Below are 10,503 nucleotides of genomic sequence, written 5' to 3'. Positions count from 1 at the left end.
TTGCAGGCATGAGGAAGCCGGCTCCCTGCAGACCCCCGAAGGTCCCCACCGCCAAATTGGATCCGGGGACCTGCAGGGAAGGAGGTCCCCAGAGCAGCGTAGCACATTGCGCTGCTCCGGAGGTTTCAAGGAATCACGGAGAGAGACCCCTCCCTGTCGATGCTTCCCTAAACCCCTGGTACACTGCGATTGTGTTTGATCGCAGTGTGCCAGGGGTTAACGTGTCAGGGGTGGTCCGTGACCACCCCTGACACATAGTTCCGGGTGTCAGCTGTGATAATCAGCTGACACCCGGCCACGATCAGCTGTGCTCACCCCGTGAGCGCCGCTGATCGCGCTAGGTGTACTATCCCGTCCATGGGTACAGGGTCCCGGGTCCCATGGATGGGATAGTACGTCTCATGTCAGAAAGGGGTTAAACCTCAGCGCTGTTAAAAGCGATGCTGTGCTTTAAGTACCCTTAACTACCGCCGTTAAAAGGCGTATCAACAGTCGTTAAGGGGTTAAATATCCATAATTAGCTCAAAAATGCCTTCATTGCTGTACAAAAACGCAGCAAAACACGTGTTTTTGCCGCAGTGTTTTTGCTGCCAAGAGGTGCAGAAACCTTTCAGAAATTTCTTCAAGCAAGTTCTCAACTTGCGCATATAGCCTAAGGCGTATTCTACTCTACATCCCCTTATTAATTATAATAACGATACGTCCCCAACCAGTGCTGCTCCGACGCATTGATTGACTGCAGTGTTCACATTTGAGTTGAACGCTCCGTTAGACCACAATCACGCTATCAGTATTTAGTCAGTTTTTTACCTCAGTATTTCTAAGCCAAAACCAGGAGTGGAACAATCAGAGGAAAAGTATAACAGAGAAATGTCACCACTTCTGTATTTATCACTCACTCCTGATTTTGGCTTAGGCCTCTTTCACACATCAGGTTTTCGCCGTCAGGCGCGATCCGGCACTTTTGACAGAAACCGGATCCGGCGAAATGCAATGCCGGATCCGGTTTCCCCCCCATTGACTTGCATTTGCGCCGGATCGAGCCGGATGGCCATGCGTTTCATCCGGTTTTCGCCGGATCCGGCAATGTGTCGCAATGTGTCGCGATCCGGCGTCTGGAAAAAACGTCTACTGTAACGTTTTTTGTCTCCGGTGAAAAAGCCGTACCCGCCGGATCCGGCGCGTCCGGCTTTTTCACACAATGAGAGCCTATGAGCGCCGCAATGCGCCGGATCCGGCAAAAGCCGGATCCGGTGGCCGGATCCGGTTTTTTTGGTCTGAGCATGCTCAGTAGCTCTGCCCACAGGAGATATATAAAAGCAAGACAATGGGACCCTCAGCCACACCCAACATGCCACCCAAGCCAAGAACCAGGAGCAGGAGAAGGCAGCAGACATCTGCAGCAGCAGCACCATCAGCACCACCCCAAATGGAGCAGCATGCTGAACGGGAGGGGAGTCCAGAAGCAGATGAGAGACGGTAATTATCAAATCCCCCATTCCTCCAAACTAGGGCCATGGAATATCAAGATATTCATTGGCCCTTTGTTTCTCTTTATTCAACAGCCGCCAAAGAGATGCAGCAGCAGCAGCAGCAGAAATGGCATCACTGGCAGCAGCAATACCCACAGCCATGGAGTCTGGCCATCAACAGGACAGCACATCTTCTTCTGGGAGCCCTCCCTCGCATCGTCAGCGTTTGACGGTAAGTTTTTATTTCCAAAATCCATCATCTCTGTAATATATGTCTATTCATTGCCTTTTATTTCAAAACAGGAATCACAAGATGAAGAGGAGCTCCCAGAAGAAGAAGGAAGGGGTGGACAGACACCTGGAGTGGGCTCACAATTGGTAAGTTTTTTGCATCAAACGCAGAAACACAACATCACACTACACACAACACATAGAAAACAATGTTCTGCAGACCACACACAGCAAACAAATGCCTACATCCAAAGACATAACATTTTTTGTTTTCTTCTCTAGTCTTCCCAATCTGGTGCTCGGCCAAGAGGTCCTCGCAGTGCCTCCCAGGGTCGTCGGCGACAGCAACGCGGCGGTCACCAGCGTGTAAGTATAAATATTTTTGCTTTGTTTTTTTGCACTTTTTATTTCATTTCTTTTGTGGAGGCTAATTATGTTATTTTTGTCTTTTTCTTTAACAGCCTTCACAGCGTGCTCCCGACTCTGACGGTGAGGATGGAGGGATTGATGTGGACCGCCTCATCGATCTCGTCAGAGAAAGGGAGCCGCTCTGGAATATGGCTGACCGCCGCCACGCTGACCTGATCATTACCCGACGACTCTGGGAGGAAATCTGTTCTCTCCTTGTGGGCCGCTGGGAGGACCTCGAAGCTCGGGCCCAGATTAAAGAGCGTAAGTATATACAGTAAAGGTTGCTTGATGTAAACCAGTGTTTCCCGAACTCCAGTCCTCGTGGTCCCCACGGATCATGTGTTCAGGATTTCTATTTACTATGGAAATCCTGAAAACATGACCCCTGGGGACCATGAGGACTGGAGTTTGTGAAACACTGATGTTGTATACTAACCACTCCTTTCTCGTTTCAGGGAACAGAATTGTGAATCGGTGGCGGTCTGTGAGGGATCGTTTCAAGAAGGAGTTCAATAAAGAGATGCGGGCCCCGAGTGGATCTGGAGGACGCAGGAGCAAGTACAAGTACGCACAAGCCCTGTCGTTCCTCCGGGAAACAATGCTCACCAGAAGGTAAATATTACACACCACATGTGAAAAAAATGTTAGATGTAACTTTTTTTTTTCAGCCAGGGCCATACCATGTCAGTATTTTAATTGTTTTTTTTTCTCTTTATTACACAGCACGGTGAGCAGCACTCGGGAGCCTGCACGATTGGACCCTTCTGAGGCGATCCCTGAGGAGACCGGCACCGAGGGACACTTCGACCGCCCCGGTACATCTGCACCTTCCCAGCCTTCCCACACATTCGACCCATCTGTCCCATCCACCAGCACAGGAGCATCGTGGCCGCCTACATTACATGAAGCTGCTGGTGAGGAGATCGCTTTCCCTTTACCCCACCCTTCTGCCCCTGCCGCCTCTAGTACACCTGCGGGTACTGGGCGGCAGTGGCAGAGGGGTCAGGAAAAGAGTTATGCGCAAGAGTTATTGCATCTGAATGCATCTTTCCAGAACTGTCTCAAAGTCTTGTCAGAGCAAATCTCCGCAGGCTTTCAGCAGAATAACTCCAGCATTCTGGAGGTGAAGACACTTCTGCAAACCATGCATTCAGAAGCAAGATCTTCGCCAAACCACACCTTTTTCAGGTCTGTTGTGGAGCGCATGGCAACACTATCTCCTACCCAGCAGATGCATGTAATGCATTCGTGCCACGGTGCTCTACAGCAGGTTACCTCCCAACCTCCACCTCCCACCACTGTAGTTCCTCCACCTGCACCCCCTCCAGCCACTTTCCATCCTCCCCCTCCTATTACATCTGCACCCCCTCCAGCCACTTTCCATCCTCCCCCTCCTATTACATACCAGCAACCTCACCAGTACCAGACATCTCCCCACTTCCAGCAACCTGCCCCGTCCCAAACTCCTTCCCCGTCCCAAACTCCTTCCCCGTACCAAACTCCTTCCCCATACAACTTTCCATCAACATCATCTGCTCCTACAGTCCCTGCCCAACCCTCCACTCCACCGCCCACCACCTCTTCTGCCTCCCACGTGTCCACCAATTCTGTAGCTTTTTCCACACCTTCACCTCTAACTGTTCCTTCCCCACCACGATCCCAGTCCTCTCTCCACACACCCAGTGTCGAAGTGTCCCGCAGCCCCTCCAGCAGTATTTCCACCCCACAGTACACAGATTTGTAATGTTTTTTTGTTGTAATAAAAATGCCCATTGGGTTTAAAACCTTTATTAAAAAAGTTTTTTGCACTTTAAAAACATAAAAAAAAAAAAAATTTAAATAAAAGTTAAATTATCGTTTCACAATGGTTGTCTGTCATTTCTTTCTGCGGCGAACTATGTTTTAAAAAAAGGTTAAATACAGGGTATTTCAAAGGTAAAAAGGTATTCAAAACCAGGTATATAACTGTGGGTAAATTTTAGCTTTTTGCCACAGTTGTGTTCCTGGTTGTGTTTGAAGCAAAGTATTTCACCTATAAAGTTGTGTTTATTGTTGGTGATTTCCTACCAATTTACACAACTTTTGTTAAAAGGTGAAATACTTTGCATAAAACACAACCAGGTACACACCTGTGGCCTAAAGCTAAAAATAGTAAGACCATGACAAGATAGCCAACTTTGGTTGGCAAAGGTATATACTGTTGGTCCAGAAGGTACACAAGTTTAGGGCACAAATCTTTCACACTCTGTCATCCCAGTGTACTCTGCCTTGAGGTGACATAAAGTATAGTGGAAAATTGTCCCTGAAACCGTCACAGAACTTCTAGTGGTAATATTTCCAATGACAACATCCATCTTCGCCAGTAACTTGCTCTTCTCTCCAACCTGCACTTTCTTCTCTACAACCTGTCAAAGAAGGGCTGTAGGAACATGCTATATCTAGTTTTCCAGTAGCCAATCCCGTTCGGAAGGCCACAAGGGTCAATTTTAAAAACCGGATCCGGCGTAATCCGTCGAAAAACGGATAGAAAAACGGATGAACCGGATGAGACGGATCCGGTTTTGTCTGTCAAGAACAAGACGGATCCGGCAGAAAACCGGATCCGGCACTTCAGGTTTTACAAAACATTTGCCGGATCCGGCATTCCGGCACGACGCCGGATCGCGCCTGACGCCGAAAACCTGATGTGTGAAAGTAGCCTTAGAGAAACTGAGGTAACATACTGACCAAATACTAAACATGTGAACTTGACAAAAATTCTTAATAAATATAATTCTGGATTAATTATTCAACGGGTCATATACAAAAAAATCAATCCTTAAAAGATACTTTATTGACCAATCATTAAAAAGTTTTAAAAACTTCAAAAAACAGGCAAACAAAAATAGGCTTATTGCTGATTTTCAAAATCCAGCCTTTGAAACCTGCAACCAGGCATGACATCTGATGCTTGGAGGGAGCATTCATAATACATCATGGGCCTCCTGATGAACTCCTTTTACGGGAGGGAAAGGCGTCGAGGCGATTTTTCATTGGCCATGAGCTAAGTTCTTACATATTTGTCAATTTTGTTGATTTAATACTTGGGGATAGTGCAATTTGACCCGGGTGATCAATGGCTTATTGTTTTTGGGCATGAAGCAATATGAAAATGTGCTGTTATGGGGGATTAGAGGTAATAGCAGCGGTTGGTGATTTGAGAATTGTTTATTAATGCTGTTTAAGAATACTCAGATGGTTGTATATCTGTTTTGATTGATAACTTTCCCCCTTTATTTGAAACTGCCTTTGTCAAAGTACTATTACCCCGCGTACTATATATATTGAGGTGATTTTTCAGTGGCCATGAGCTAAGTTCTTACATATTTGTTAATTTGCTGATTTTTTTTTTTTTTGGGAGTAACGTAGGGTGTAAAAGCTCCGCTGTCAGGCAGGGAGACACCTAAATAGGGTTATTTAGACCGCTTTTCCTTCCAAAGCAAATGTTTACAAATCTGCCAAAAATTAGAGTTTTTTCCAGTTACTATTCCTCACATTTTTGTCTTGGTGGTTTGTGGCACGGGGTTATTATCTGTTATATTTTTGTCCCCGGCCATCTGTTGTACTCCAAACTGATGTTGTTTAGATAGGAGTCAACAGGGTGATTAGGGAGAGCCGCCGAGGAGCGGGGGCGCCATTTGCGTATCAAGAGGGTGCCAACCTCCGCTGTCAGGTAGGAGAGAGATATAGGGCCCTATAGGGACAAATAGGTTTGTGACCCTCTACCTGACATTGGAACGACTCTCTAGTGTTTGTGGCTGGATTTTGAAAAACATGTGAACTTGGCCTTAGATGCTGCAATGACTGTTATCTGATAAGCTAGAGGTTTGGACTTCTCTCTGATCCTGGGTATTGCCACATTATATGCTTTGTTTACATATAGGAGACTCTCACAATATTAGAATATCATCAAAAAGTTAATTTATTTCAGTTCTTCAATACAAAAAGTGAAACTCATATATTACAGAGTCATTACAAACAGAGGGATCTATTTAAATTGTTTATTACTGTTAATGTTGATGATTATGGCTTAGAGCCAATGAAAACCCTAAAGTCATTATCCCAGTAAATTAGAACTTTATAACACCAGCTTGAAAAATGATATTAAAATCTGAAATATTGGCCTACTGAAATGTACAGTAAATGCACTCAATACTTGGCTGGGGCTCCTTTGGCATCCATTACTGCATCACTGCGACGTGGCATGGAGGTGATTAGCCTGTAGCACTGCTGAGGTGCTATGGAAGACCAGGTTACTTTGATAGCAGCCTTCAGCTTGTCTGCATTGTTGGGTCTGATGTTTCTCATCTTTCTCTTGACAATACCCCATAGATTCTTTATGGAGTTAAGGTCAGGCGAGTTTTCTGGCCAATCAAGCAAAGTGATACTGTTGTTTTTAAACAAGGTATTGGTACTTTTGGCAGTGTGGACAGGTAGTAAGTCCTGCTGGAGAGTGAAATTTCCATGTTGCTAGAGGGAAGCATGAAGTGCTCTAAAATTTCCTGGTAGACGACTGCCCTGACTTTGGTCTTGATAAAACACAGTGGACCTACACACCAGCAGATGACCAATTGTGGAAACTTCACACTAGACCTCAAACAGCTTGGATTGTGGCCTCTCCACTCTTCCTCAAGACTCTGGGACCTTGATATCGAAATGAAAAATATTCTTTCATCTGAAAACAACACCTTGGACCACTGAGCAACAGTCCAGTTCCTTTTCTCCTTGGCCCAGTATGACGCTTCTGGCGTTGTCTGTTGGTCATGAGTGGCTTGACACAAGGAATGCGACACTTTTAGCCCATGGCCTGGATATGTCTGTGTGTGGTGGCTCTTGAAGCAATAACTCCAACAGCCATCCATTTCTTGTGAATTTTCCCCACATTTTTGAATGGCCTTTGCTTAATCCTTTCAAGGCTGCAGTTATCCCGGTTGCTTGTGCACCTTTTTTCACCACACTTTTGCCTTCCACTCAACTTTCCATTAACCCCTTACCTACAATGGACGTAATATTCCGTCCATGTGACCCTGGACCTAATTACCATGGACGGAATATTACGTCACAGCGATCAGCGGCGCCCACGTGGTGAGCGCCGCTGATCGCGGCTGGGTGTCAGCTGATTATCACAGCTGACACCGGGCACAATGTGTCAGCGGCGGTCATGGACCGCCCCCGACACGTTAACCCCTTGTACACCGCGATCAAACGCGATCGCGGTGTACCGGGGGTTAAAGGGAAGCATCGGCAGGTAGGGGGCTCCCTCCGTGCTTCCCTGAGCCCCCCACGGCAGCGCAATGTGTAGCGCTGCTGCGGGGGTCTCTTTTCCTCCAAAGCGCAGGCATGAGGAAGTCTGCAGAACTGCCTGTGACAGATTGCTGATCTGTCACAGTGATCTGTGATGTGACAGATCAACGATCTGTCACAGGACAGTGATGTCCCACCTGGGACAAGGCAATAAAGTAAAAAAAAAAAAAAAGTGTTAAAAATAATTTTTTAAAAATAGCTAAATAAATTAGTAAAAAAAAATATATATATTCCCCAATAAATCCATTTTTTCAAAATAAAAAAAACAAAACAATAAAAGTACACATATTTGGTATCGCCGCGTCCGTAGCGACCCGCCCTATAAAACTGTCCCATTAGTTAACCCCTTTAGCGAACCCCTTAAAAAATAAAAAACGAAGCAAAAAATAATGATTTATTATCATACCACCGAACAAAAAGTGCAATAACGCACGATCAAAAAGACGCATATAAATATCCATATAAATACCGCTGAAAACATCATCTTGTCCCGCAAAAAATGAGCCACCATACAGCATCATCCGCAAAAAAATAAAAAAGTTATAGCTCGCAGAATAAAGCGATACAAAAATAATTATTTTTTATATAACATTGTTTTCATTGCAAAAACCGACAAAACATAAAAAAACGACCCAAATGAGGTATCGCTGTAACCGTACTGACCCAAAGAATAAAACTGCTTTATCAATTTTACCGCACACGGAACGGTGTAAACGCAACCCCCCAAAAGATATTCATGAAACGCTGGTTTTTGTTCATTCTGCGTCACAAAAATCGGAATAAAAGCGATCAAAAAATGTCACGTGCCCGAAAATGATACCAATGAAAACGTCAACTTGTCCCGCAAAAAATAAGACCTCACATGACTCGGTGGGTCAAAATACGGAAAAATTATAGCTCTCAATATGTGGTGATGCAAAAACTATTTTTACAATAAAAAGCGTCTTTTAGCGTGTGACAGCTGCCAAGCATAAAAACCGCCATAAATAGTAAATCAAACCACCTGTTATCACCCCCTTAGTTAGGGAAAAATAATAAAGCAAAAAGAAAATGTATTTATTTCCATTTTCCGGTTAGGGTTAGGGTTAGGGCTAGGGTTAGGGCTAGGGCTAGGGTTAGGGCTAGGGTTAGGGCTAAGGTTAGGGTTAGGGCTAGGGTTAGGGCTAGGGTTAGGGCTCAGATTAGGGTTAGGGGTGTGTTGGGGTTAGGGTTGGAGTTATAATTGGGGGGTTTCCACTGTTTGGGTACATCAGGTGCTCTCCAAATGCAACATGGCGACAGATCTCAATTCCATCCAATTCTGCGTTGAAAAAGTCAAATGGTGCTCCTTCCCTTCCAAGCTCTGCCATGCGCCCAAACAGTGTTTTACCCCCACATATGGGGTATCAGTCTACTCAGGACAAATTACAAAACAACTTTTGGGGTCCAATTTCTCCTGTTACCCTTAGGAAAATAAAAAATTGGGGGCAAAAATATCATTTTGGTGGAAAAAAATGATTTTTTGATTTTCACGCCCAGGCGTTATAAACTTCTGTGAAGCACTTGGGGGTTCAAAGTGCTCACCACACATCTAGATAAGTTCCGTGGGGGGTCTAGTTTCCAAAATCGGGTCACTTGTGGGGAGTTTCAATAGTTTAGGTACATCAGGGGCTCTCCAAACGCACATGACACCCGCAGACCAATCCATCAAAGTCTGCATTCCAAAACGTCACTACTTCCCTTCCGAGCCCCGACGTGTGCCCATACAGTAGTTTTCTCCCACATATGAGGTATCAGCGTACTCAGGACAAATTGGACAACAACTTTTGGGGTCCAATTTCTCCTGTTACCCTTGGGAAAATAAAAAAAATGGGGACTAAAAGATGATGTTTGTTGAAAAAATATGATATTTTTATTTTCACGCCTGGTCGTTATTAACTTATAAACGCAAGTTATTTGAATGAAATTTTACCACTAACATGAAGTACAATATGTCAGAATCATCGGGATCCATGGAAGCGTTTTAGAGTTATGACCTCATAAAGGGACAGTGGTCAGAATTGTAAAAATTGGCCCGGGAGTTAACGTGCAAACCACCCTTGGTAGTGAAGGGGTTAATATGCTTGGATACAGCACTCTGTGAACAGTCAGTTTCTTTAACAATGACCTTTTTTTGGCTTACCCTCCTTGTGGAGTGTGTCAATAAATGGCTTCTGGACATCTGTCAAGTCAACAGTCTTCCCCATGATTTTGGAGCCTACTGAAACAGAATAAGGGACCTTTTTAAGCACTTGGGAAGTCTTTGCAGGTGTTTTTTGTTAATTATTCTAAGTTGCTGAGATAATGACTTTTGGGTTTTCATTGGCTGTAAGCCATAATCATCAACATTAACAGAAATAAACACTTGAAATAAATCACTGTTATGATCCAGGTCAGAGTTTGCATTCTGCTTTTTGTTCCCCGGCCTGGTCATGTGGGGGTGCCGCAAATAGCTCTTGTCAGTGATAGTTTCTGTCTTCGGCTAGAGTTGCTGACCCAGTACATGACCTTTGCTTCCTGACTACCCGTGTTAGTGTGCTCTGCTCCCTATCCCCTTCTTAGCGTGTGTTCGTGTGCCTGTTCCCCACCGTTTATGTCTTGGTTTGTACTCAATCCTGCCTGCTGTATTCCGTATCTGTTTTCTCTTGTCCTGCCCGGCTCCGTCCCTTTGGCATGTTTTTGACTGAGCTCCCGTCTCACCTCTTTTAATACTGTGCTCCCGACCGTCTTTCTGACTTTTGGCTCGCCCTTAACTCAGCTCTTGGGTCACCCACTGGCAGTGCGTTATCGTCTGGTAACGACGGCGTGTTCGACCTCTCAAATGCCATCTAACGGTGTTGACCCCGCTACTGCAGGTCCTCATTTACGGTGAGCTTCTGTTCTCCTCACCTCTTCTTACCCCTGGTGGTTGTACCTGGATCAATGTCCCAGGCACCTACGACATTATCACTGACCGATTTAGTTTAGTGGGGATCTATTTCCTGTTGCCTTTTTCTGTGGTATGAATCCGCTCCGCTCTCTGACGGAT

Source organism: Dendrobates tinctorius, unplaced genomic scaffold (assembly GCF_039654945.1).
Source record: "Dendrobates tinctorius isolate UK_male_01 unplaced genomic scaffold, ASM3965494v1 ptg000015l, whole genome shotgun sequence".
NCBI classification, from domain to species: domain Eukaryota; kingdom Metazoa; phylum Chordata; class Amphibia; order Anura; family Dendrobatidae; genus Dendrobates; species Dendrobates tinctorius.
The sequence above is the reverse complement of the archived record's forward strand: the minus strand, read 5'-3'. Positions refer to the sequence as shown.